We start from the raw sequence: 12,851 nt of genomic DNA, 5'->3' as shown, positions 1-12,851 counted from the left end.
TGTTTTGCTCCAGCCTTACCCACATCACCACTGAGGAACGATTTTGGGTGACGATATTCATCTCAGCAACCAGGAGGCCAAATTTAGGGTGGAAGAAGGAGACAGCAGGGTATCCTCCGTTAGGCTGGATGTGAGGAACTCACTGAAGGAGTCTTTCAGTCTTTCTGTGGAGAGCAGGGGAGGCTCCCGAAGTCCAGGAGAGGAACAACAGAGTGCCTGTCTTTGGAAAAAGGCAAACGAGGGAGCCAAGGAGCTGTAGACGAGCCAGTCTACTTAGCGCATGGAAAAATGCTGGAAGAAATAATCAAACAAATTATTTATGAGCCTCTAGAATATAGCACAGAGATAAGTAACAGCCAACAGGGATTTGTCAGGAACAAATCATGTCAAACTCACCTTATTTCCTCCTGTGACAGGGCAATAAGCCTTGTGCAGAGGCAATGAATATCATACATCTTTGCTGAGGGAGGCTTCTGACACCGTCTCGTGGGACATGACGGGAGAGGTGGCTTTCAGAAGGCCCCACCATCAGCGGTGCCCCGTGGTGGGACCACAGGAACACCCTGGTCAGTGTTTTGGTGAATTGCTTGGGGAGAGACGAGGGAGGGGTGTCAAGGGGTGAAAAGGCAGGGAACCCATGGGAGGGCAGGGATTCAACACGCTCATGGGAAATTTTTAGGGGTAGAGCGAGAAAAAAGGTGGCTTAATATGTGCAAAGTGATGCATTGAGGTAGGAATGAACGGCACACGTGGTGAGGAACCATTAGCCAAGGAGGAGATGAACAGGAGAAAAAAAAGATCTGCCAGGACTTGAGAGCATCACACGCAGCACACAATGCGTGGCTGTGAGAGAAGCAGGCGCCTCGCCCTGAGAAGCAAAGGGGGGATCACAAGCAAGGCAGGCTCTCTGCTCCACTCGGGAGCTCAGCTGGCATTTTCTGCCCTGTTCTGAAAGCTGCTTTTTGAGAAAAATGTGGATTAATTGGCGGGAGCCCAGCAGAGAGCACCGAGGCTGATGTGAGGTCCGGGGAACACGTTTTGTGAGGAGCATGGAGAGGTGGGGACGTATTTAGGCTAGGGAGGGGAAGGCTGAGGCTCGAGCCCATAACAATGTGCAGGAGGCTGATCCCACGTGGGGAGCAGATAGGGTGGTCCTGGGGCTCCTTCCAGCCACCCTTTTGGGCTGGGAAGGGGCAGGTTTGCTCTCCTGGAGCTCTCCCCTCAGCTTGGCCTTGGCGCTGGGCGAGGATGCTCTCTAGAAAGCAGCGCTGGCTGCTGCTGCCTCCTCAGCGTTCGGGATGCTCTGCTGGCGGCGCGCTGCACCGAGCCCTGTGCTAATCAGCACAACGGGGAGATAATTAATTATTCCCCGCACCTTCTCAATGGGAACGTCAGGAAGGAGGGCTGAGCCGTCCCCGCTGCCCCCCTGTAATCCCGTGCCACGGCTGGCTTTATTGGCTCCGAGGGGAAGAGAGGCACATTTGCCTTCCCGCTGGCGCCACGTTAAGCACGCTCACTTCACAGGCGCGTGCAGATGAAAGCGTAATTGCATGGAAGGTGAATTGATTGCAATTAACCTCGGGACTTGGCCTCGGGCTGGGGTGTCCCACCTTCCTCCCGGGGAAAGTGCCGCCGGGGGCGGCTGATGAGCACACACAGCACGGCGTGGCACACGCACACCTTGCCCGAGAGCGCGCATAAATCACGCGGGAAAACACGCATTATGCCAAAGCGATCAAATTAGAAATGAGGCACATCAATCACGGGATTACGGCGCCGGATTGTATCGGGAAACATAAATTACAGAGCGGGATCCCAGGTTCACCGAGAGGTTCCCGGCGTAATGAAACGGGGCTGGCGTCGCGCAAGGAAAGCATCACCTCCCCGTGAAATGGGAATGCAAGAACCCGGTCCAAACCACATGCATTTTTGCAACATTTTCTGTCAAAAAGGATCCCAACAACGCGGACAGTTAAGCACAATAAGCCCCAAGGAAGCCTCCCCTGCCGAATCAAACAACGATTGCACATTAAAAAGCATGTTCGGAAGATAAGTTCGTAAGGGAGATAAAAAGTCTCCAGCAGGGCTGATAGTTGGATGGAAAAGCTGCTCCGAAGGCTGGTGACACGCGAGCAGGCTGGGAAAGCCTTGCTGCTAAGTGCGAAAAGTGGCAAGTAATCATTTTACCCCATGGTTTTTGCATTTCGTAAGCTGAGTGGGGCTCACGTGTTGCTGTAACAAATGCACAGCAGCCGGTGATGGACACCTTCCTGTCTGGAAAGCGTGTGTGCCGTGGCAGCAGGTATGTGCTCACCAGCCTGAGCGATGCCCACACAGCACCACGACGTTATCACCAGGCTGCTGCCCACAGGGTGCTGCACATCCACCCCCCTGGCCACCGAGAGCTCATTTCGGCAGCCACCGGGGATGCTGCAGGAGCTGGGGGTGCCCGTGCCACCAGCCTGTCCCTGCCACGGTGTCCCCAGCACCGCTGCACGCTGCTTTCCCCCTCAGGGTTTTATTAGCACCACCTCTGCCTTTTGGCAACAGCACCCCAGGGCACCAAAACTGGGCAAATAATGGGGAAAAAGTGGAGAAAAAGGTTTCCCACCTGCTGGGTGGTGCCCGCCCTCCCCCAGCCAGGCTCTTTGCCGCTCGCAGCGTTGTTATTCCCTCACGATGGCATGGGTTATCACAGCAGAATACATATTAGTCGTGGCCACAGGACTAATGATTTGTATCTGAGCCCTCGTCTTAAAATCACTTCTCATCAATACATTCATTTTTATACACACAGCTTTATATAATTCATTACACATATTTCCCCGTACTGACCTATTTTGCTGCACCCTGCATCTATCACTGTAGATGCTATTCTGCTCTTTAGAAAAAAACCCTGCCTTTTCCACTTTTCCGTTCATTAATATGTGCCGAAGCTTCAGTTACATGTTGGTTGTTTTTTTTTGGTATTATTTTCTATTTTTTCCCTTCCACCTGAAAATAAGTTTTGATTCTGGAGAGGATTGTGAAAACGGAATGAATCTGAATTAATTAGGCACTCTACTGGTGCTACGAAGGGAGTATTGCAGTTTACCCCCGATATGTTTTCTGCTTAGTTCCCCTCCCCCCCCCCCAAAAAAAAAAAAAAAAGTAAAGAATTAAACATTTTACAGCGTGTCATTCAGGAGCAGCAGTTTGAAAGGAAACCATTTCTGATGGATCTAGTTCAGCACTGAATCACAGCTCCAAACTGGGTCAGCCGGGAGAGCTGGAGACCATTAGGAGACCTGAGAGGTGCCTGTTCTCTGCGAGGGGATGAACATTTGGGGTCTGATCCTTGGCAAGCAGAAGATGGAGAGCTGGAGCAGGCCACCAATGTATAGAGCCACAGAGTTATCTAGGTTGGAAAAGACCTTTGAGATCACCCAGTCCAACCACCAACCGAGTCCCATCACTAAACCATGGGATAAGCAGCTCTGATAACCCCAACAGAGGCTGAAGCAGAGCAGAGCCGGGAGCAAACCAACTAAAATTGAATTTTTCCATGCCCAAGGGCATGGTGTGGACCTTCCCCGTGACTACAGGGGTCTCGGGGCTGGTGGCTGCAAGGCCACCATGGAGCTACTGCAGCCCCTGTCACCTGTGGAAATACTGCAGGTCGAAAAGATGGGAGGTGCTCTCGTTCCCTTCCCAAACAGCGTCGCTCACTTATCTCCTTCTTCAGCTTTTTTCCTCGTCCTATTTTATTCTGGGCTCGCAGGGTACATCAGGATACCTGCCAAATATGTGCTGACTCAGGACTATGATTTGTGCGCCGGCTTCTCCACGCTCATTTGCTGACTGTAAATTTTTGTGTGTGCTCTGGGACAGGCTTTTTTAATTTTCTGCGAATTGCTGCATCCTTTTTTTCAGATGTTTTTGCTACCATAGCATTATGATTATGAAATGAAGTTCAAAGAACACTGGTAGGGAGAAGATAGGCTGGAGCATTGCTTTTGCTTGTGGAATGGCTGGGTGTCTGGAAAATAAAATTAAAAAAAAAAAAAAAAAAAAGAAAGAAAGGGGGGGGGGATATTGAGTTATACAGAGACCACCAGAAACCCTGCACTGCTCTGATGTTTCGGTCATCAGCTGCAACGCCGACTGGAGATAAATCAATCTGCAGCAGCTGCAGATGTGAAATGGCCATAATCACCAAGGGTTTTCCAAAGGTGTGGAGGAACGGGGGAAGGCCAGGGAGGCAATGGGCCCATAAAGCAGTGCTCCAGCTTCTCCTGCTGTTCCTATTAATTCCCATGCATATATGCAGTGCCTGGAGTTTGCAAACTTGATACGCTGCCGCCTGTTTCCAATCTATAAAAGTAATGCGGGCTGAAGGAGGCTGTGGTTGCCTAAATCCTGTTTGTTTGTCGCAGTCAACTGCTTCTTATTAGAACATGATTTAATGTGCTTGGCAGCAGTAAAACTACTAGTTTTATGTTCTTTTAATCTCAAATGGAAGCTAAGCTTGGTTCTCCAAAATGCTAAAACCAGCTGTGATCTCATATGAGATTCTTGAAGAATGGTGCTGGGTTTGTTTCGGAATAGCAAATCTTTAGGCATAGTGTCCCAGATTTTTGAGATAAAGTATTTATAAAGAGAATATGTGTGTTTTTTCTTTTCTTGCTTTGTTATTTTTTCTTTAAGCCAAAAGGAGAATATTGTGTAAACTATTGTCTGCCTCTTGCTGCAGTTTCCTTACCTTTTTCACCTTACATGCAGTTAATTTTGCAATATTTCTTCGGCGATTCTCAAAAGAGCCTGAATTATTAGTCTGTTGCTCTTATTATTTTTGCTTTCAATCCGCAAGGAGCGGCCACAATTGGTTGATGATTATCTAATATTTGTCACAGGAAATCCTTTCTGCAAATGCGCTTTCAATGTGTAATCATCACACCCTATTGTGGCCCCGTGGCCGCAGAAGGGTTGAGCAGCACACTCTGCACATCCATGTAATGGATGGCGTTTTCATGCCAAATGATTTCAGAGTGCTATCAGTGCCAAATATATTCCTGGCTTTAAATGCTGTTTTTTCCACTCATTGTGCATGTAAGCTCTGCTTTCCTTGCCATAACTCGGTGTTTGGAATAGCTAATGACTGCTGATGATGATGCATTTTAATACAGCGAGTGGGCCAGTGAGATGGACAAGGTGCTACCTGCCTCCTCTTCCTCCCCGCACATCAAAGAGCAGCCAGACAAAGGCTGAGGAGGGGTTTTATATTTTTTGGTCTTAGATTGGGTGATGCAAAAGCAAATATTGGTAAGGCGGGCAGCAGCCCACCAGGAGAAGTCAGGCTTTGTGTGGAAACATGTGCGGAGGTCCCTCAGCTGGGATTTGGATTTTGAAGACTTTAAAGCATAAACCAAGAGCGAAGCTTGGAAACGGCATCCACTTGATGGAAATTTCCCAGCGGTGTTTTAAAACGTGTGTATGGGCTGGCCTGCCTACCCTGCAGGCATACTGGGGGTGAAGGGATGGAGAAAGAGAGAAAGAGAGAGCATGGCACACCCACCAGTCAGTAACACTGAGCCTCACAGCCATCTCACGATGTTAGGGATTGGAAGGGACCTTTCCTCGCAGACACCACTGGTTTCTCTTCTTTCTTGCACACTTAGCAGTGGGGAAGGGGTAAGGTGCCTCAGATCTCCTTTGGGAACCACTTGATGCATCATTTATAAGGCCTGCGTGGTAAAACCTTGCTAAGTACACCTTGATACACTAATATCACGAGTGAAAACTGATTCATGAAAAATTTTGAACAGCAAGCAGCTCTCAGAGGACAGGCTTTGGTGGGTCACGGCCATGGAAGAGTAAGGAATAGGACGTGCCCTGCCTGAAACTAGAGCACATAGGAGAAAGGTCTTTGTGACCAGAGAAGACGTTTTATAGCCTAGGACTTTTAGAAGTGTTGGTTTGGGCTTCTCCACCACTACAGGCAAAGCCTCCATGTTCAAAACTCTCCTCTTGCTGCCCAGCTGTGAACCCCGGAGAGGAAACCTTCAGGCAAACAAGCCCATGCGCTCTTCTGGTCCTCTGCCAATTGGCTTCCCATAGGAAAAATGGCCAGGAGGTCACACGTGTTTGGGGGTGAATGTCTGAAAAGGGCATTCTGGAAAGGGATTTCCAGAAATTCAGGGTCTCTGAAGGATGTTGGTTCTTTCTAAGAGGCTGAAGGGCTTCAGAGAGCAGCAGCTATGTCTTCACAGCCAGAAGGCGCACCATGATCCTACTGACCATCACTGATGCTCAACTATCCCTCAAGCTAACCACACTTTGTATTACTTTGCATTGCTCTTATTATTGTCATTCATTTTGATGCAGTCATTGTTGGCATCACACGCATGTACCCCACAATTAAGACTTTAGCAAGATTTAAGAGGACAAAGCGGAGAAGTTTTGGGGCTGCTCCTTTTAAAAGCCATGGGGGTGCACCCCAGCAGGTCTCCAGCGTGTGATGGTGTTAGACACAGCCCCTGCAACTGGTACAGCCCTCGCTGTGTCCTCTGGCCATAAGGCAGCAACACCAAGAAGAGAGTTTTAATTCCAGTCACCACTAAGGTTGAAAACATCGGTCCTCAGGACCTGGCCAAAACTTTCTGGATGAGTGCTCATGGCTAAAAACACGGCTCTGTCACGGTCATCACGTGTCATCAAACCCAAACCTCCACCTGCAGTTTGCAGTTGCTCTTGGATGCCTTGTTCCTCTAAGCAAGCGTGTCGGAGCCGCACGGCGGGCTGATGAATTCCCGGGACAACGCGGTGCCGTGTTAGCCTCACAGCACAGCCACCGCGGGGCTGGCTCCGAGAGGAACCCCAGGTAATTAACACGGCTCTCACCCTTTCGCTTTTAACACGCTTCCTAATTAAGCTCTCCGGAATCTGGCCGTGGTGTCGGCGAGATGATTTATCCCCCGGTGGTGGTCACCAGCGCCAACCTCGCTGTCAGGGAGGCAGGCTGATGCGTGTAGGGCCGTGAGTTATGGCAGCCCTCCTCCTCGCCTCTGCACGGGCACAGGGCTGGCGTGGAAACTCGCAAAGCCAGGGGGTAAATGCACAAATGTGGCTCCAGGACAGCTCTTGCCTGCTGATGTGTAATGGATACATCTATAAGAAATGATAACGATGCATATAAAAAGGCACTGACCTGTAATGAGCCCATCCTGCTTTTTTTTTTCACCCCCAAATCTTTATGTCACTCCGCTTGCAGATTAATTAAACCTAATAGATGTAATGAAACGCCAAGAGAGCTGATCCCTTTCGAGCGATTCACCATCGATTTGGATACCAAGTGGATTTCGAGCAATTATCGTCAATAGGCAAATTCCCCAATAATTGTTTTACGCACAACCAGACCGTGCTGAGGTGCAAAGCCTACCCATGGACGCCCAGGATAATTGCCCCCTTCCCCCCCGTGTATCTTTACGTAGCTCTGCGCTCTTGGTGCTGCGTGCACGGCTCCGGTTTAATTCCCCGTGATGAAGGCGCTGCCAGGAAGCCCAGCATCCATCATCACCCTCCTTCAGGCACCAGCGCCGGCAGCTATTAGCGCCCGCTCCATGCAGATAACGCTGCTCGGGTAGGGGAGGAATCCCATTTCCAAAAAAAAAAAAAAAAAAAAAAAAAAGAAAGAAATCTCCTTGCAGATGTGCTCCGCCGCCCTCCCCCTCCGTGCCGGGGGATGGAGGGGGCCCAAATTGGGCTCGGTGCCTCCCGGGGGGGCAGTGGGAATCACGGCGGGGCCCCCCCGCCTGCATCGCTGCCCGGAGGACGCGGAGCTGGCGATGATGAGGGCTCGCATGAATCCCCCGAGCCAGCGAGCAGGGATTCCTAATTGTCAGCTGCGCTGTGCTGGGCTTGTTTAAAATAATTAGAGTGCGGCGGCTTAAACAGACCGGGGGGATGTGTTTTTTTTTTTTTTTTTTTTAATGCCTCCGTATGGGTTTTTATCGGTTGCTATCAGCTCCTGCTCCTCTCCGACACCGTCGCGCTGGGGGATGGGGAGGAGAGCGAGGTATTATGCTTTAAGTACACAAATGCTGTCGCCAGGATGGGGATGAACCAGCCCCAGCGTGCGAGATGGATGGAAACAATACACCCAGTGCATCCCAGCTATATTATTAAAATAGAAAATAAGGGCTGGGGGTGGGGGAAGGGAGGATGGGGGGGGGGTGAAAAATGTGCTTTCTCCTCTTCCTCCTTTTTTTTTTTTTTTTCCCCTCCGAGAGGGCTAGCTGAAATCTTTCTTAATTACCGCTTATTCCAATGACAGAATTGTAATTTATCATTTAGTTGTAATTTGACATATGTTCACACCTTTGCCATTTCCAATTTCCTCCCTCCTCCTAATTGTCTGCCTGGCTCGCCTGTCACGCGCGCCCTCCTGGGATTAATTCGAGCTGTCTGTCTGGGGCTGCCGGGAGCGTGACGGTGCCGATGTGCACACCGTTTATCCACGGCATCACCCAGCCGTCACGCGCCCGCCTCGCCACGGCCCCCATTGTTTGTTGTTTCACCCCCGCCTGGCTCTTCTGACTTTGGGGTGTTTTATTAGACTCTAATTACGCTGCCGGCTGTCAGCCGCGGGGAGAGGAACCCTTGCGTTAATTACCGGGGGGAGGAAGGGGCCGGGAGATGTCTCTCGCTCTGCCTCTAAAATGCACGCCACGTTTATGCGCTCTGCCTCCCATGCCTCCTCCGTGGCTGCTCACGGCCTCCTGGCCCCCGAGCCTGAACTTTGGGGGCTTTAAATCCAGAGAAGAGGCATCGCCCTCTGCCCCGGCTGTCATCGGGCTGCCCAGGGCCAGGAGAGGAGTTGGGGTTCCCCTGGGGGCTGGAGGTGTCGCTTCCAAGAGAAAACCATGAGCGACAGCCCTCCAGCTCTCCTCTCCCCACCCAAATCCCCACGCGCACCTTCCACGATTTCCTCTGAGTTTCTTATGGCACCGAGGAGAGGCGATGTAAAGCGACGAGCAGGATAAACCACCCCCTCCAGCTGTTAAGCCCAGGAACGCCAAACGAAAAGTTTAAAACGAAAATCCCCAGAAGCATGTATTTCCCGTGGTATTTTAAATGTCCCTGCCTGCACCCCCTGCCACGGGACGAGCAAATGGCAGGCAGTGAAGTCCTGAAACGATGCCGTGGCACGGGAAACTGCGGGGAGCAGCTTGGGACGAGCCCAACTCATCCCCACAACCCAAAGTCGAGGGGCAGAAGCAGGAGTGAATCGGGCAGCGCTGCCGCGAGCAGCAGGGATGCAGGTGGTGGGGATGCAGATGCTGGGGATGCAGGTGGCGGGGACGCAGATGCAGTGCATGAAATCACGGCGGGACTTCGGAAACACAAACCCACCCACCCGACACCGTGCCCCTCACCCAGGGTTGCACCTCGGCACCATACCACGGGAGCTGGAGGTCCGTGCATCGCCGCTCGCCCTGCCACATGTGCGTGGTCACAGCCTCACAGCTTTCTTGTAGCACCAAGATTTCCCCCAAGTGTCTACAAAACTTTTAGGAGCCAGCATTTCTAGCCTTACCTGGCAAATAATGAGCAAATTGTGAAAACGCAAAATGCCTCGGGATGAGCTCTAAAGGAGAAGGTCCTCCAAGTACTTAGCCACATTCTCCAGCCTGGCTCTAAAGCCTGAGGAAGGAGGTGTTATGATTTAGTGCTGGCCGGCTGCCTTTACGGCTTATTTCATATATTGGAAGCTTTTCACTGGCAATGCTGTTGGAAATCAATGTGCTCATTAGGAATCGATGCTAAGTGCTTTTGAAAAGTCCCTTTCTTTTTAATTTCTCCTAGCTATCAGTTTTGGTTTTTGTTGCAAACCTGACTTCCTGAGGCCGTATTCATTAATAGATAAGCAGCAATAAGTCGGTTATGAGCACGCAGGAGGCTCATGCTCCACGCTGGCATACGCAGTGCCCTTCCTACCTAGAAATAAATCTGATTTTGCAAGGATGCGCAACTCCATCAGCTCGCAGAAGGTCTCCAAAACCCACATGCTTTTGCTGCAGCTGTGACAAGAATGGCAAACTCCAGACAGCGAGGAGGGACTCGAGCCAGACCCGAGCCAGCAAACAGCCTTCAGGGTAGCTGTCCTCTGCAGTGTCAGCTGCAGCACTGCGTAGTGGCAGCCGGGAGATAAAGGGAAGGAAATGGATGTGCTGAAACCTGCACTCCTGGGCGGGGAGGAGAACAGAATGGAAACTTTTTCTAGAGGTATCATTATTATCATTATTATAAAAAGCCACCTCACCTTGGCCACATGGCTGGTTTGCCATGGTGCTCACAGCCAGCTGCACCCCAAAAACTTGCAGGAAGGTGCTCCACCTGTGCAGCTAGGGCACGTGGGATGAGCACCCCCACATCTGTTAACAAAACCCTCTGTTAGCCCTGCTGCTGTTAAACAAAAGAATGGGGAGGACAGGCCAGTAACGCCTCACCAGGAGGCCTTGCAGACCCTTTGCTGTAGGCTCTCTCAGCCTGTATTCGTTTGGTATCTCTCTATCTCCTCCTCAACCATGGTATAGCACAGCACAGCTGCTGGAGGACAGATGAGGATACAGCAACTCCTTTGCATACCCTCAGCATGCAGAGTGTACTTGTTGCATCCCTATCAAACCAAATCCACTTTTGTTTCCAAGTACAAAGAGAACCAGCCCAGCCAAGCGCCATGGCTGCCTGTGAGCACGTGAAATATTTCTTACAACAAAAGAAGCCTCTTTCATTCACGTATGGGAAGGGAATAAACTCTCTTTAAAGAAAGCTCTCCCCTCAGCCCCGTAGGCAGAGATCAAGCACGTCCCCTCGTCATCCCAACGCGCAGGGATCGGGGAAACTGTGAGATGGCCAAGTCCAGGCGGCGCCCTCGTGGAAACTGTTTCTGTGCACTAAAATGTGGTCGCTACTGGTGGCCGCTGTAAAAGCTTTATTTGTAGAAAGTGACAGGCTATCACACTTTATATATAAGCATACATAAAAGTGACAGGCAGTGGAACGGGCTGCCCGAAGCTGTAGGCTGGGAGCTCTACAGCCCGCAGTCCTTTTATTTTTTTTCTAACTCAGTTTTCAGCCATTACCCCAAAATACACAACAAACGCTTTTATCTTTTGAGGACCGTGTCCAGGCACACGAGGAGACCCTCCTGCTTTCACCCAGGTGCTCGTTGGTGTTGCTTTGTGCTTGCTCGTGTGTCGGGGTGGATTAGGGCGGCTCCTGGAGTGGGATCTGGGTGCTGGGACCACACGTGCCTGCTTTTGTGACCTTAGGCATGGCCAGGACTTGCACAAGCAGGTGGGAGGGCACCTGAACATGCGGAGCCCCACAACATTTGGTAAGAAGCATGGCAGGAATGCTCTTTTCCACGGTCTGGAGTGGAAATCCCATAGGTCCCGCAGCACAGATGCAGCTTTAAGTGAAGCACGTGCAGGGGGCAGAGGTTTTGGGACGTGGTGGATGTGCCTTTGTGTGCTGTACGCACATTTCCTCGCCTGCAACACCCCAGACAGACATGTGGGAGGTCTACGTGAGTGTGCATGTCTGAGGGGCATAAGTAAAAGACCAGCCCAGAGCAGGACACCCTATGTGGGGTGGCACGTGTCTGCTGGGGACACCTCTGCCAGCTCTCCGAGGGTCTCTGAGGATCACTCAGGTCACCCAGGCGCCTCTGGGAGCTGCCATTTCATGCCTCGCATGAGGAGAAAGGCTGGGGAGCAATGACATAATGAGCCGAGCAGAAAAAGAGTTGTTATCGGAAAGTAATTTGTAATACAGCCTTTCAAATAAATATCCCAGCTATTCCTCTGCTTTATAGTGTCATTTCTAACTCTAAGAAGTCAGTGTATAAATCTAATGGAGTAGGCATTCATAAAAGTTCAGGTTGAGTAATAAAAGTAACAATTTTCTGTAATGATACTTTATAGATTTGAATAAGATATAAAATATTTTTGCTTTTACAGCATATGTATGTAAAAGGAGTCCGTATACTGTATCTATAAAGCAGGGATTACTTTTAAATTCTTAACATATTTCTGGAACAAAGTAAATAATACTCTTTTTTTTTTTTTTTTTTTTCTTGAAAGACCATTTGAGAGCCACACAAGAAACTTTCTAGATATTTTGTCCGATAACAATTCTCCTGCAGCCTTGGAGAAGCCACAACGCACTCTCCCCTACCCCCTTTAACAAAGGGAACCCACAGGGTCTCTTTGCCCCTCCTGTGTCTCACCGCCACCATCCAGCCCCCAGCATTTATTTGTGTGCAGCCTGTAACCTATACAACGCCTGCGTACGTGCTGGCTGCTCCATCAGCCCTGTGTACGTAAATCGGGTCAATACACACACTTGCATATGGATTTACCCTCCAAAATTACTTGGAGGACATGTTAAAAAAGGGGTCTGGTGCAAATATGAGATGTGTAAATTTCCCTTATATATATCCCCACACATATACATATTCTCTCATGTATTTACATAACGTGCACATATTTCTGCATGCACACTCGAGATGCTGTGGGGCTATTTCAACTTGCATATCCATTTGATATCAAATCTTGGGGCGTGCAGCGCACAGCACAGCCAGAAATACCTACATCTATAGGAAAATGAAAAACGTGACTCCAAGCACAGGCAGCCTGTGCATGTTTCTGTTGACTTGCTTATGGATTTACACCCATCACCTTGTCTTTGTAGAAGCACAACATGGTGGTGGGAGGTGGTATCTTCATGGTGTCCTCATGGTGGGAATCTCATGTACTCTGGCCAGGTCACCATACAGCCAAAGCTATCTTTCTATAAGGCTTTTCGAA

At 50.1% G+C, this 12,851-nt stretch overlaps 1 protein-coding gene across 2 annotated transcripts in view; it reads left to right on the top strand.

The window, feature by feature from the left end:
* Positions 1-12,851, top strand: part of CXXC4 (CXXC finger protein 4) — a 247,222-nt gene that overhangs the window by 199,599 nt on the left and 34,772 nt on the right. The gene's annotated exons all lie outside the window — the stretch shown is intronic.

The sequence above is a fragment of the Aythya ferina genome, assembly GCF_964211825.1.
Source record: "Aythya ferina genome assembly, chromosome: 4".
Taxonomy (NCBI): domain Eukaryota; kingdom Metazoa; phylum Chordata; class Aves; order Anseriformes; family Anatidae; genus Aythya; species Aythya ferina.
The sequence above is the reverse complement of the archived record's forward strand: the minus strand, read 5'-3'. Positions and strand labels throughout refer to the sequence as shown.